This window comes from Pleurodeles waltl, chromosome 11 (assembly GCF_031143425.1).
Source record: "Pleurodeles waltl isolate 20211129_DDA chromosome 11, aPleWal1.hap1.20221129, whole genome shotgun sequence".
In the NCBI taxonomy this organism is placed as follows: domain Eukaryota; kingdom Metazoa; phylum Chordata; class Amphibia; order Caudata; family Salamandridae; genus Pleurodeles; species Pleurodeles waltl.
In genome coordinates, this window is record NC_090450.1 from 208,587,436 (window position 1) to 208,603,950 (window position 16,515).

A 16,515-nucleotide genomic window follows, 5' to 3' on the forward strand; every position below is an offset into this window, starting at 1 on the left:
CTTCTGCACCCACCACTCAAGTGCCTCAGCTGTTTTCCCAAAAAGACATAGGCCCTCATTACAACCCTGGCAGTATATCCCGCTTTCCGCCGTGCAGACGACCACCAACATACCACTGCGGCCGCAGAATTCCGCTACAGGTATTACGACCCACAGCTCGGAATCCGCCACAATACAGACACCCACACAAGTCCGCCACACCAAAGGTCAGTGATAAACTGCCGATACCAAAACCTACACCGTTACGCCAACAAGAATACGCCCACACTATCAAGACCCACGAATCAACGTGGCGGTCATTCAACCGCGGTAAACCATTGGCGGTACACACCTTCACGCTCAAAATACATACACACTAACAAGACACAACCACATTGGACAAATCAAAATACACACTCCTGATACACATACACACACCACACCCACAAACCCAATCCAATATAAAGCACACACCCACATCACCCACAAACCCTCCAACCAAAATTTTGAAAAAAGGCCAGAGAGAGAGACTACCTAAAACAACACCAGCATCCACAGACACACAACACCATCACTTACACAACATCCACGCACCTCAAACAACACACACCAACACATCCCCTCACACATCACAACCGACACCACCTCACACATCACCCACACCACATCATGGCACCTCAAATACACCCCAGATTCTCTGAGGTGGAGCTCATGGTCATGGTGGAGGAAATCTTCTGAGTAGAGCCACAGCTATTCGGATCACAAGTGCAGCAGACATCTATTGCAAGGAAGATGAAGCTATGGCGCAGAATTGTCAACAGGGTTAACGCAGTGGGACAGCATCCAAGAACACGGGATGACATCAGGAAGAAGTGGAACGACCTATGGGGCAAGGTATGTTCCGTGGTATCCAGACACCAGCTTGCTGTACAGTGGACTGGTGGTGGACCCCCACCTCCTCCCCCACAACTAACAACATGGGAGGAGCAAGTCTTGGCGGTCATGCATCCTGAGGGCCTCGCAGGAGTAGCAGGAGGACTGGACTCTGGTAAGGCAAATCTTTACTACTTTATCCCCCCCACCCCTCCTGCATGCCATCACATACCGCCACCCTTACCCTCACACCTATCACCCCAACAACCCACAGATACCCCACTAACACAACCCACACATCCCAAAACCAAGCCCTGCATGTAACACCAATACATGGACACCCATCACCAAAGAATGTCCAGTAGAGAGACTCACTCATGCCCCAAAATCATCAATCACACACGGGCCATGGCACAGGAGTAGAGGGTCACTCACCCATTGCACAAGATGGCACACACAGATACAATAACTATGCATTTACACCCCAACAGGACCCATACCCAACGTCACCGGACAGGAGGTGCCAGACATATTCAGTCCCCCCCCACAGAAGAGGCCCACAGTGACGACAGCAGATCTGCACGCCTGGATCAAGATGACCAGCCCGGCCCATCAGGGACCTCGGGACAGTCGGTTAATTGACAGAGTCACAAACCACCACTGAACCTCCCCCCCTCAGGAAACACCACCACAGCACCCACCCAGGGGGCCCATCCCTCCGTCCCCAGGACACGTCAATCAGCAGTGTGTCCACCACTACAGGGAACCCAGGCAACCCCACTAACACAGGGCAATCAGGGACCTGGGGCACACGGTTCAGGGGACAGAGGCACAGGATAACAGGGAGGCTGGGAGGACTGCTGTGCAACAGGGGGAGGACAGGCCCAGGGATCCCACTCTCCACAAGGCACTTTCCAACATCATGGGAGCTTACCACCATTCCCAGGAGACCATGGACACGGTACAGGCCAAGTTTTCAGGAGACCCAGCGGCTGCAGGAGGAACACTACCTGGGGATCAGGGAGGACTTGAAGTCCATCAACACCACCCTGATCACCATTGCAGGGGTGCTGGCAGACCTTGTCAACACCATGAGGGACACAGTGGCACACCAACGGGCCCCTGACACTAGCCTGGATGATGAACAGTCCTCCACCTCCGCCAGCGCTAGTGGACTGGAAGCACCGCCATAGGAACAACAGGCCACCAGCACCCCACCCCCTGCAGCTGTAGAACCACCCCGCAAATGGATTCTGAGATCCAGGAACAAGACAGAGAACATTGCCAAGACCCCTACCAGGAAATAAGAACCCCCTGAATGTCACCCTTCTGTCCCACTATGTCACCTTGTCCACCTTAAACTGCAATTGCTCCACTTCCTATGCCCATTTGGACAATGCACCTGTGAAACAAATAGACTGGACTCTGCCATGGACATTCCTCCACCATCAACCCAGCCCATTTTACAACCCCCTCCACTTATTTGCACAGAAATAAACACACTTCAATCACAAAACAATCTGGAGTCTGTCTGTGCTTTCACAAATGTGTAATTGCAATATCTATGGAATATAGTAAAGTCAATTTACTTCTTCACACACCAATGTAACACAGCTGTAGGCCAGCAGTAAACATAGCAGAGGGCACAAAGTGGGACCCAGATTTGTGAAATGGAAAGTCAAAGTGACAAGTCAGTATCCATACACTGAGTGAAAATGACAGACGTATGCTAGCTCCAACAATAGTATGAGATGTGGGAAGCAGTAACATCTTCTTACCTGTGTCTCACTGGAAGTATTGCATGATGATGTTGTTTCGGTTGTCGATATCCTCTTCTTCTGCCTCCTCTTCTTCACTGTCCACAGGCTCCACTGCTGCCACAAGACCACCATCTGGCCCATCCTCCTGCAGAAAAGGCACCTGGCATTGCAAAGCCAGGTTGTGCAGCATACAGCAGGCCACGATTATCTGGCACACCTTCTTCGGTGAGTAGTATAGGGATCCACCTGTCAGATGGAGGCACCGGAATCTGGCCTTCAGGAGGCCGAAGGTGCATTCTATAATCCTCCTAATTCGCCCATGTGCCTCATTGTAGCGTTCCTCTGCCCTTGTCCTGGGATTCCTCACTGGGGTCAGTAGCCATGACAGGTTGGGGTAACCAGAGTCACCTGCAAATGTTGAGGGACACACACTAACCCTCATGGACACCCCATACCCAGACACCTATGTCAGTCGTATTGGGACCTTGGTCTCCTATTAGCCACACACGGTGCCTCAGGAGTTGCCGAATCACATAAGGGATGCTGCTATTCCTCAAAATGTAAGCGTCATGCACAGTGCCAGGATACTTGGCATTCACATGGGAGATGTACTGGTCTGCCAAACACAACATCTGCACATTCATCGAATGGTAGCTTTTCCGGTTTCTGTACACCTGTTCATTCCTGTGTGTGGGGGGGGGTACAAATGCCACATGTGTACCATCAATGGCACCAATGATGTTGGGGATATGTCCCAGGGCATAGAAGTCACCTTTCACTGTGGGCAAATCCTACACCTGAAGGAAAACGATGTAGCTGCGCATGTGTTTCAGCAGGGCATATAACACTCTGGACAACTCGTTAGAGAACATTGGCTGGGACATCCCTGATGCCATGGCCACTGTTGTTTGAAAAGGCCCACTGGCCAGGAAATGGAGTACAGACAGGACGTGCACTAGAGAGGGGATTCCTGTGGGATGGCGGATAGCTGACATCAGGTCTGGCTCCAACTGGGCACACTGTTCCAGGATTGTTGCACGATCAAGTCTGTATGTGATTATGATGTGTCTCTCTTCCATTGTCGACAGGTCCACCAGGGGTCAGTACACCGGAGGATGCCGCCATCTCATCACCTGCCCCAGCAGACGTGCCCTATGGAGGAGAACAGCGAGCAGAGAGTCATCCAACACTGAGGTATCACAATGTGTTATTTGCCGAAACGTTTGTAATCTGCAATGTGCCAGTATCTGTCTGAATTCCCGGCCTAGATAGGTGTGACGCAGTTTTTATCCATCCCATGTGGCCCCCTGAAATGGTGGCTGTCTGACCTGTAAGGTGGGACAAGGGGAAATGAGGTAACTGCGCTGGCGTTGTACACCGCTGCGGTGGGCGGTCGAAGACCGTGGCGCAATTCTGCATTGGTTAACATAGGGCCCTATGGGTCCCAGGAGCCAATGACGATGTACGCCGGCGATGACGGTACGCACCGCTGTGGACGTGACCGCCATTTTCTGTCTGTTCACTCACTTGATACCTGACCTTCAAAAGGAGAGGACCTACACTGCAAGTGCTGCTGTGACCTGTGTCTGGAAGCGACAATGGCTACAGTGTTTGGGGAAAGGGCCCCTGCCTTCACTTCGGAGGAGTTGGAGAAACTAGTGGATGGGGTCCTCCACCAGTACACGCAACTGTACGGTCTTCCAGACAAACAGGTGAGTACACTGTGAGCATGCTGCATGGGCAATTCCTGTTTTGAGTGGTGTGGATGGAAGATACTTGGGGGGGCTGAGGCCTGCATGTGCGGATGGTGAGCGTATGTGCGTCAGGGCATGGGTGGGAACTGGTGGGCAATGAGTATGACGGTCCGGACGGGTGAGTAATTTCCTTTCCTCCTGTACCATTCCTCTAGGTCCTCGCCCACCAGAAGAAGGGTATGTGGCGTGCCATCGCCAAGGACGTCCGGACCCCCGGGGTCTACCACAGACGGAGCACCCACTGCCGGAAAAGATGGGAGGACCTGCACTGCTGGAGCAAGAAGACAGCAGAGGCCCAGCTGGGGATGGCCTCCCAATGTGGAAGGGGTGCCTGTCGCACCATGACCCCCCTGATGTACCGGATCCTGGCGGTGGCCTATCCGGAGTTGGATGGGCGCTTGAGGGCATCACAGCAGCCACAAGGGGGTGAGTTCACTCTCATTCAGCTGACTCTGCGCGCATTACGGAGTGTCTTGGTGGGGGAGGTGGGCAGTGTGTTTCCCTAGGCCAGGGTGAACTTGGTAGGCAAGGTCCCTTGTGAGGCAGGCTATGTGGCACTCCAACCACACTAGTGGTAATAGCCATCTACACCTAGTCAGGGTCCTGTGACTTCCAGGTGTGCAGCAATTGGGCTTAGGCCTCGTACCCCATGGGGATGTGAATTTTCTAGGACCTGTTAGGGCATGGCGTAGTGCTGAGGGCTGCTCCTTGTGTGTTGTGTCCACCAACTGTAGTGGTGTTGCATGCACTGAACATGTTTTTCTTCTGTCTTCCCCCCCTTTTTGTTGTCTCCCTGTTCTTGTGTGCAATAGCATCATCAGGCGGAGGAGCAGTGGCACTGGAGCAGAAGGAAGCTGCAACCCACTTGGCCCTGGAGGGTTAAGCAACTGAGTCTGAAGCCACCTGTGGGACGGAGGACAAGGGGAGCTCCACGACGGGGACAGGAGCATACACCAGATAAAGCGACTCCTCCCCTGATGGGACCTCCCTTGCGGTGGTGGGTACCTCTGTCTCAACCGCATCAACAGGTACAGCTGCCACCCTCCTTACCAGCACCGTCCTCCCAGCAGCCCCTCAGCGTGTGTCCCGTGCCCGCTCACCCAGGAGGGTGGGCATCTCCTTCGCCCCAGGCACCTCAGGCCCTGCCCCAGTCAGCCCTGCTGCCCTCAGTGAGGAGGCTATTGACCTCCTGAGATCCCTCACTGTTGGGCAATCTACCATTTTGAATGCCACCTAGGGTGTTGAGAGGCATTTGCAACAAACAAATGCATACCTGGAGGGCATTCATTCTGGGCAGGTGGCCCAACATAGAGCATTTTAGGCTCTGGCCTTAGCACTGATGGCAGCCATTGTCCCTGTGTCCAACCTACCCCCTCCAACTTCTACTACCCAGACCCAATCCCCTCTACCTCAGCCTATCCCTAGCATACCATCATAACAGCATGCACACTCATCAACACACAAGAGTGGACATGGCAAACATAAGCACCACACATCCCACAAGCACTCATACAAGCATCATCCCCGTGCAGACACAGCAACAGCCATTGCCTCCACTGTGTCCCCCTCCTCCATGTCCTCCTCCTCCCTCCCTGTCTCGTTTCCACTCACACCTGCATGCACTACATCCTCAGCCACTACCTTCATCACCAGCACGCCCATCACCACACACCACTCATGTGCACTCATCACCCCCACTGCCATTCACACATCCCCTGTGTCCTCTCCCAGTGTGTCTGTGAGCCCGCCTCCCAAAGTACACAAACGCAGGCACACACCCATCCAACAACCATCCACCTCACAACAGCCTCCGGCCCATGCACCTTCACCCGTATTCAGCAGACGTACACCTCCTACAACCACTACCTCTTCCTCCACTCCCAAACCCACTCCATCTTCCCGTCCCAGTGTGTCTAAAAAACTTTTCCTGGCAAAGCTTGACCTCTTCCCTTCACCCCCGTCCTTCCCCTAGGGAAAGGCTTTCCAGGTCCTAGCCCAGCACCGCAGCCACCAAATCCCCAGGCACAGTGGTGCCAGCAAGTGCGGGGTCATCGAGTGCGCTACCCATCAGGGCTGCCAGTGTGCCACGTAGTGAGGGCAAGGACATTTCGCCACCTGCCAAGGTGAAGAAGGTGCCCACATCCTGGAGGGAGAAGCCGCACCTACCAGCAACCAAGGGCTCCGCAAAACAAAAAGGGATAGTGGCAAGACACCTGCGGCACCATCAAAGGTGGGGAAGGGACAAAAGCAGAAGAGCAGGTCAGTACAGGGCACGGTGGCACTGACTGAGGGACTAGTGTCACCCCTTCTGTCCACGACAACACCAACCTGTACGGCGGCGAATACCGCAAGCTACCCCACCACCAGCACCACCACCTGCACCGCCACCTGCACCGCCACCTGCACCGCCACCTGCACAGCCACCGGCACGTCTACAGCCTCAGCGACAGTCCCCAGCATCTTCCCCAGTGGGCAGCCGTCCGAGGCTGCAGGAGACGTCCTGCTGTGTCCCTCAGCAGGTGCTGACCCATGCACCACCGCCAGCACCACCGCCACAGACACCGCCGCAAGCACCGCCACCAGACCCGCGACGTGCTCGGACAGTGGCACCACCGCCAACATGGCTACCATCCCAGTGGTCAGTCATCCGAGGCTGGAGGAGGAATCCTGGACCCTGGCCAGCTTCCATGAGGCATGACTTCCATCACTGTTTGCACCTGCAGGTGGAAGGTGAAGCCGCAGTAGTGTGGGGTATGTCGTTGCCTCCATGGCGTATCATGCTACCTGTTTCTCTGCAATCTCGTGGCACACACACCCAGGTGAGGAATTGGTACCGGCCACACTGCACGTGGAGCACTCTGGGCACCAGGCCCCCTCTAGAACCAGTGGAGACATACATCCACTACCTCAGTCCTTGGCAGGATGAAGCACTCTGGGCACCAGGCCCCCTCCAGAACCAGTGGAGAATGACATCCACTACCTCAGTCCTTGGCAGTATGAAGCACTCTGGGCACCAGGCCCCCTCCAGAACCAGTGGAGACATACATCCACTACCTCAGTCCTTGGCAGGATGAAGCACTCTGGGTACCAGGCTCCCTCCAGAACCAGTGGAGAATGACATCCACTACCTCAGTCCTTGGCAGGATGAAGCACTCTGAGCACCAGGACCCCTCCAGAACCAGTGGAGACATACATCCACTACCTCAGTCCTTGGCAGGATGAAGCACTTTGGCCACCAGGCCCCCTCCAGAACCAGTGGAGACATACATCCACTACCTCAGTCCTTGGCAGGATGAAGCACTCTGGGCACCAGGCCCCCTCCAAAACCAGTGGAGAATGACATCCACTTGAGAGACTGTGGCTTTGCACTCCCCAGGATAAAGCAGTGGGCAAACCACCCACTGGAGAGACTTGAGAGACTGTGGCTTTGCACTCCCCAGAATAAAGCAGTGGGCAAACCACCCACTGGAGAGACTTGAGAGACTGTGGCTTTGCACTCCCCAGGATAAAGCAGTGGACAAGCCACCCACTGGAGAGACTTGAGAGACTGTGGCCCTCATTACGACTCCGGCGGGCGGAGGAGGCCGCCCGCCAGAATCCCGCCCTCCATATTACCGCTCCGCGGTCAGAAGACGGCGGAGGGTATTATGAGTTTTTCCCTGGGCTGGCGGGCGGTCTCCAAAAGACCGCCCGCCAGCCCAGGGAAAAACTCCCTTCCCACGAGGATGCCGGCTCGTAATAGAGCCGGCGGAGTGGGAAGGTGCGACGGGTGCTGTTGCACCCGTCGCGTATTTCACTGTCTGCAAGGCAGACAGTGAAATACATTTTGGGGCCCTCTTACGGGGGCCCCTGCAGTGCCCATGCCGTTGGCATGGGCACTGCAGGGGCCCCCAGGGGCCCCGCGACTCCCCCTCCCGACATCCGGTTCCCGGCGGGAGAACCGCCAGGAACTGGATGGCGGGAGGGGGAGTCGGAATCCCCAAGCCGGCGCAGCAAGCTGCGCCGGCTTGGAGGATTCCTTGGGGGCAGCGGGAAACCGGCGGGAGACCGCCGGTTTCCCTTCTCTGACCGCGGCTAAGCCGCCGCGGTCAGAATGCCCCGCGGGGCACCGCCGGCCTGTCGGCGGTGCCTCCGCGTCCAGCGGCCCTGGCGGTTACAAACCGCCAGGGTCGTAATGAGGGCCTGTGGCTTTGCACTCCCCAGGATGCAGCAATGGGCATGGAGCCCCCTCGTGCAGCAGGGGCGTTGGACGTTCATCTGGCTGAGGTGCCCCCCTCCCCCTGAGGTGCCTGTTTATTTTAGATCTGATGCCCCAGCTGTGTTCTCACCCTTTCCAGTCAAGTATCTTGTGTGGGCTTCACCCATGCATTTTGGGACCAGTGGTCCACAGACAATGATTGGTACACTAGCCGGACTTGTGTAGTTGGTGTACATATTTGTATATACTGAATTTTGAATTTTGACTATCAGATTTTCTGCCCGGAAAAGGTGGCAGATAGGCCTGTTGTGATAGGGTGGGCGGTACTTTGTCCTCCGCCTGTCTGTTGGCGGTTACCGCTACATTGTTTGTTTCTACCGCCATGGCGATCGGAGTGTTGAAGATGTCTGTCTATGTTGGCGGTTTCCGCCATGGTCGTGATTCCATTTTTTTTTCCGCCGGCCTGTTGGTGGTATTACAAACAAACTATGGGACACTCTTTCCTGAATGGGAATTCTTGAGCACATCCTAGCACTATTGATACGGCTCCACGAGGGCAACTATGCACGCGTCAGGTGGTACAACAAGGGACAACTAACTGATAGAATCTAGGTATCAAGGGGTGTGCGGCAAGGGTGTGTCCTCGGCCCCAACCTCTTCTCCTTGTATATCAATTACATCATCCCCTGTCTGCTTAGAGGGGAGGCTGACGCACCATCACTTGGCACACAAAAAATCCCTTTCTTCCTCTTTGCAGACGACACTCTCCTGATATCCAAGACCCCCAGTGGATTAAGGAAACTCCTCACATGCTTTGAGGAATTCTGCTCCATGCGGGGACTTGAAATCAACGCCTCAAAAAAGAAATTAATGACCCTCAATCCCCATAGATCCTTTAGAGGGATGTTCACACTAGAGGGCACCACGCTTGAGAAGGTGAGCACCTTCAGCTACCTGGGTATAGCATTGACTGATAACATGTCTTGGAAACCACACATAGGAAAGCAAACTTTAAAACTAAAGGAAACAACAGGGGTGCTAATAAAGGATTTTCACCTCTCGCATACAAAACCAATTCGCCCAGCAATCCAGCTATACGAAGCCCAGGCTGTGACCTCAACGCTTGCCATTACTTATTGCATTGTTTGATAAGTCTTTGTTATCATGTAGGGTGTTGGGGGGGGGTGAAACCTTAGTTTTAGCACTGTGTGTAATTTTTTCATGGGCAGTTTGATTTGAAAGTAGGAGAGCCATTCCACTCATCATTTCACTCTCTTTTGTTTATTCATAAAATCCAAGATATAGCCATCCCTGAAAACATCTTCCTAAGAAACCTTGTCCCCCTCCCACCAAGCACCCCACTGTTCCCCCTTTTTAAGGACCTTGGTATGAAACGCATTGGTCACAAAGCCCGCCTACGCCCTCTTCTGTACTGGTGGCGTCTCTGGACTACCCTAGAGCTCAAATCCTTCACTGCAGCCCTGCAGGTCATTTTAGAAGCCGACCATCTTCATAGCATCCCTTGCCTTAGACACATCAAGGGGTTACTCTACTCACTTGGGCTTAGAGAACGCTGGAATTCACCAACTACCTCCTTCTTACCCTCAAAAAGTGAACTTGAAAAATTGTATTGGCACATGGTAGACTCTGAAGATCTGGGGGCCGCACTTCACACTACATTATCTTGCAACTTTGTCAACCAAAAGAGACATGCAAGTACGAGGCTTTCTGGGACATAATCACGGTACCAAGGGAAAGGAAACTGTACTGTCAGTTCCGCATTGGCGCGCTGCCACTAAGACCATTTACCAGCTGCTGGTCACACAAGAATCAACCACTTTCCCAGCCTGCAATCCCATTGAGAACCTCCCTCATGTCCTATTTTCTTGCCTGCGTACAGTGCCTCATGCAGGATATGGCTGGCCCCGGCATGCAGACTGCTGGAAGTCCGCAGTTCTGAAATAGCTCTCCCAATCCTCAGATCAGACACTCGGCCAACGTTAGTGATCGCCGTCGCCAAGTTCCTCTGAGCTAGTTGAATTTTTAGAGGAAAATTTGTATCTGTTTAATGGTTCCAACAAGATTGTTCAATCACACCGTGTGAGTGTATTTTATCTCTATTTTATTCTTATTTTATCAGCCACACGTATCGTTATATTGATTTAAACTGTGTAGTTATTTGTATTTATTGCTGCTATTCGCTTTTATGGCTGTTGAAGCCGAAATAAAGTTCTTTTGACTTGACTTGACTACAAGATCAGGTTGTGTTTTGTAAGTTTGTGCAGCTGTTGCATCAACAAATGACGGTAATGTGTAGCAAGTATTGTATAACTCAGGACCACTGTATGTTTAACTTGCATCCCACATGTCCAAAAACATTGCCTGCAGCATATCAACAAATCTGCTACTGTCACTACAGAGCATTTAAATGTGCACATTACTGTTCTCACCAACAGGGCCACCAATCACAACACCCAGGTGGTCCAGCAGGTCTTGCTCTCTGGCAACAAGGTCAGCCCAGCGGTGCTTCAGTTGGTGGTCGTTTTGCGATGTGTTGAAAATGTGACGCAGATGGTACAGCACCTTGGACCACCTGAGCTTCCTTGCCTCCGTGTGATACCCCTGTATCACCCTGCCACCTGCTTCAATCATCAGGGGGAGGAAGTGGCACACCAGCCAAATGAATGCCCCCAGCTCCTCCTCACCCAATCTCCCCAGAGGTGGCCTACCCAACATGACCGAAATAATGGTAATAGTAAAGGGTACAGAGGAAAATAAAGGGAAAGGAGGGAGGAAAACGAAAGTAAAGTAACCCACTAACAGCCCAACTATCCCAAAACTAACAATACCCACTACACACTCCCAACAGTACAAAGATAAAATTAGACACCAAATGTGACAAATACACACTTACAATAAACAACTGAGACAATTGCAAATAAAACAGATGACAAATAGGATGGCACACAGGAGACAAAAGCACAATTTGAACAGACAAAACTCTCAGCACAGCCACACAGTCTAGAAAAATCACAGACAGCAAAGTGAAAGTGAAAGTACACCACCTGTACCATTTCTGTAAACAGGATATCCTATTACATCACTTCCTGCCTCAAATGTGGTGCTTTTTTATTATGATGCGTCAACATTTTATGACGCGTACAGTCTTGGCGTCAATTTATTTTTCCGCAAATGCTTAAAAATGTACCCCGCATTCATAGTTCAAAATATTTTTCATTGGTAACAAATTTCATGGGATACAGTGTAGGAAATACCGCTCGGGGGCAATGGATGTAAAATGGCTGTGAGGGTCATTTTTCAACGCATATGCGGCAATTTTTTATGCATATGCGCCTTTTTTGACACATTTGCGTCAAAATATATGTTTTTTACTGTGTTTATGTCATTTCTCTCACTTTTAGAGTACATGAATGCTGTAACTGTACAGAGATACGCTGTTTGCACCTGCATTGTGTGTTCCAGTTTTTGGGCACATGTGGTAGACCACACTACTGCGGACCATGATACTCATGTTGTACCGAATGAGCACTCCTCACTGACACAATAGATACCCTAACTATTTTGATAAAAATTAGTATTACCCAGTTTGAGCAGGCTGTGCGTCAATAGAGGATAACAAGCCTACACAACTTAATACATTAACTCATTGCCTGTGTGTTAATGTTTGAGAATTGGCTATTTGAGTTTTTGTTGGGCCTCTGTGTGAACGTCACAAGATGTGCTTTCATGAATGTGCTTGTATGCATGTGCTGTAAATGTGAATAACCATCAGAAACTATTCAGTGTAGATATGAGTCAGGATATGTGTTTGTCATACACGTAGCATCTAATGCTGTGTGAACTGCACTGAAGTTTGGGACAATACATCTCCCATGGCAAACTATGCACAGGATAGATAGAGGACGGTTGAGAACGGCAATGAGTAAGCCATCACATGTAGAGGAGTGTTGGATACCACATCCTGGTCACTTGTTTGTTTACTAGCCATAAGTCAGTCATTTGATAATGCTATGTAGGTACAGTGTTTGTGACACAGAGTCAGAAAACAATCCAAAATTGTAATGTCACTCCACAGTTTGAGTCATATATATGACCTATGTTTCTCGTGTGTCAGTGGAGGACCAGCAGACCAAACTGCATGTGGTCATATATTTTCAGTGGTTAATTGCACAAAGGTATCCATTTCAAGTGTGTGGACATGTGTACCATGTGTCATTATTGTCCTCCATGTTGTCACTGTTACGTGCATGTCTACTCATGAGTCTGTGGATCAATTCCTTGCATTAACAGAGTATCCTTCAAAGCAGAATTGACTGAAAGCCAAAAAAGGAGTTGACAACACACATGGGGATAGTCCAGCTATGGCACTGCAGAAGTTTTATGAGGCTGACAACAGGGCAACCTTGGTGTGCTCACAAACGTAATGGATCAGTAAATAGAACCCGGCACCTTTCACCACAACATTTGTACACAGGGTGGTATTGAAAATTCCCACTGCAACAGGGAACATCAGTGTCTCTGTGCTGCTTAATCTCACAGCTAATCACCACGCAAGCACCATCATTGGGTTGCAGCCAATGTGAATCTGTGTGTATACCGTTAAGGAACAAACATGTTTTGTCCTTTCATGCACATTAGCAAACGTTGTTTGTTGTGCTGGAGGCACCATACCCATACATGCATACAGCCATAGTACACTGTCACTGTTTGTCACTCATGCATACATGAAACCTAGGAAAGGGATAGGGCCGGGATTAGGCTATTTGAATGCATGTCCCAGACCTTGATACCATATGTAAACTAATTAAACTATACAATCTATTTGTGGATTTATCGTAGACCTACCAGACACAATTCCCCAGGAGGAAAGTGAGGGCATGGAAAGCAACTATGAGAGAAATGTAGCCACAGGGAACCTCTATAGTAACACAAAGACTGGAAACAATCAGGCTAACAGGATGCACTTTCTGTCAGGAACTAACATGAACAAGGCACATGCACAGTGAGCAGACTCAGACTGGGAAAAGCCTGAACAACACTGTGGAAAATGAAAACTGGATTTGTGCTTTCGGCTGCAACGTCACACAATACCCCAAGGGCTTTGTTACACAAGTGGTTTATACGGCAATGCACAAAAAGAATATACATAAAATGGCAGCTTCTAAGCAGTTCCAGGCAGCAGCAATGGCAGTGCAGGTTCAAATGGCTGGACTGCATGGAAGTGCTCACAGGTGTGTGCAGCTTCAGTCTCTCACAAGTCCTGTAGGTGTGAATCCAGTTCAAAGGACCAACAGTACCTTTCGCATGGGATTGCAATGGACAGGTGATTACAGGTCCTACAGTCTACCAGGCAGTGCATTTTCGGACCTGCAGTCCATGCAGTCAGTTGAACTAGGACTATGGCATGCCATACTAAAGAGGGAAGCATACTGAAGTCAGAATGTGAGTCTGGGTGTGTGTAGAAGAAGGGTTTCAGGGTACAAATAGTCCAGTTACAGGGCCACCTAAAGAAGGGTGGGGAGAGACTGAATAAATGCCTGTGACAGAACTTATAACCTGGGATGGCATGCACAGGGCATGTATTGTGAGCAATGCTTGTCCTACTAGGGGCACTCGTGCTATCCATTTGCAGCTTACATGGACTTCCTGTCACACATGCTCTTTGCAGAGATAGCTGATGTCACTCTTACTGCTGTCAAGGGTCTCGTCATACATTCCTGTTACCAATGCAATTGCAAATCCACTGCCTCATGTATGAAGCAGGTTTCTTACTTGTGATTGATGGTATCTTAGTTGTGTATCATATGCTGTGATGAACCATGTTACCAACATGGATGTGTGCCACAGCTGTGCTACTCTGATATTGCCCTTCAACTGTGAAATGAACACGATATACGTCATTTACACTGTGTGTGAAGTTGGGTGTACATTCATACCCAACAAATGTGATATGGCTTTTTCAGTATCCTAATCTGTATTTCAGCACTGCTCCATGAGGCTAAACTCTGATTGTGATTCCTAGGGATCATGTGATGCATACATAATTATCCAGACCATGGTTTAGTGATTAGATTAGGTGTTTAATGACATATGATAAGGTAGTGGTGATGGTGACTATAGTTAAAAGAAGTTTTGTACAATGTGTTGTCTTCAATGCAATCCTGCTGCAGTGTTTGGATGGTCCCCTTCATGTTGATGGACAGCATCCTCCGCTTCCTCCTCTTCAGGCATTTGTGAGTATGGTTCATAGAGGGGAATGTTCCTCCTTACACATATATTGTGCAGGATGGCACCAGTCAGAATGATCTTGCAGACCATTTCCGGTAAATATAAGAGGCTGCCTCCGGTGATGTCGAGGCACCTGAATCTTGACTTCCGGATTCCCAAGGTCCTCTCTATTATGGTGCGTGTCCTCTGATGTGCCTCATTATAGGCACACTCTGCTGCAGTGCTTGGGTTTGCAAATGGGGTCATGATCCATGGCTGGATCCCATACCCCTGAACAACTGAAAGAGAAAATGAGTGAACATTTTAGATGGAGTTGCACCATGATTATCACTTTGCATGGCAGTTGTTATCTTGTGTTTTCTGTGACTCATCTGTGTTTGTGTTATTGTGTGGAATCCTAGGCTTCTAGTATGTACCATCAGCATTGGGTTGTTTCATTATCTGAACTGGTGTTTGGCTGATTGACTGGATGTCAGCGGTATTTTGGTAGACTTGCAGTACATTGTGTACTCCCATGCATTATGTCATGTGAAAGAGGTGTCCATGTGTCTTAATTGGGGGTGACATGATACTTACACACACAGAATCAATTCCACAGTGGTGGTAACACGGTTGCATCTATGTGGCCTGAACATCCCATCCAATTCAACATATGCAATAGAATGTGTTAAACAACTGTGAGGGCCTTTGATTTGGCTAGGTGACAATGTACAACACATCTCCATAAGTTGGCAGCACTGAAGTGTTGACAATTGACAATGCACAAATATCCCATGTGTGACAAGTTCTATTTTGTGTCCTCACCAAGTTGACTCATGTTCAAACGTGTACCTACACTACTGAACCTGGTCCACGTAATGTGGCTAACTCGGTTGTGGGGGTGAAGGTTTAATTGTCAGAAGGTCCATATGCCTGTACATCTGTTGTGTATATGTGTAAATATCTCAATCCGTATGTGTAACAATGTGCACTTTGCAATATTGTCACATCAATATGTGTTCTTAGCGTAGTCCACTTGCTTATTGGTAGTGGGCAGTGTCAGCCCAGGAGTGATGTGAGATGTTGTTACAGCCTCAATGATTCCATGTCCCATTCATTAGAGTCATCATCATCATGCGATGTGTCTCATGGTGTTTGTCCTGCAGCAAAACACATTACACGCCCCGTACACAGTACGTACTAGTTGGAAGGGTTTGTAATTTAGTGTTATTGATGTGATGTTGTAAGATTCATCTTCAAAGTTGTACTGCCAGTTAAGGCCATGTCATTGTCACTGGGTGGGTTTAAATTGGTCCCTTGTGTCTCTGGAGTGGCATCTGTTGTTATTTGCATTTGTCATTTGTCCCTAGGTGTGAATCCCACTGGCTGAGGATATCAAACATGCCTAGCAGTGTCACAACCTCAGTGTCTTCCTGGCCACATGTCCATGTAGTGGTGTATGTGTTGTGTGTCCTACAGGGTTGCTGTGCTGTGTGTATATAAGTAGTTTTCTGTACTTACCAACAGTTAGGCCATTTCCATACATTCCATCCTGGAAGTGTTGATTGATGGTGCAGTGGTAGAAGATGAATTAATCATGTACACATGGATACTTTCCACGATGATGATCACTCCCCGGTGATCCACAATGGCCTGCACATTGATGGAGTGTGGGTGTTTCCTGTTGCGGTATAGATGCTCGGTTGCAGCAGGAAGCACAATC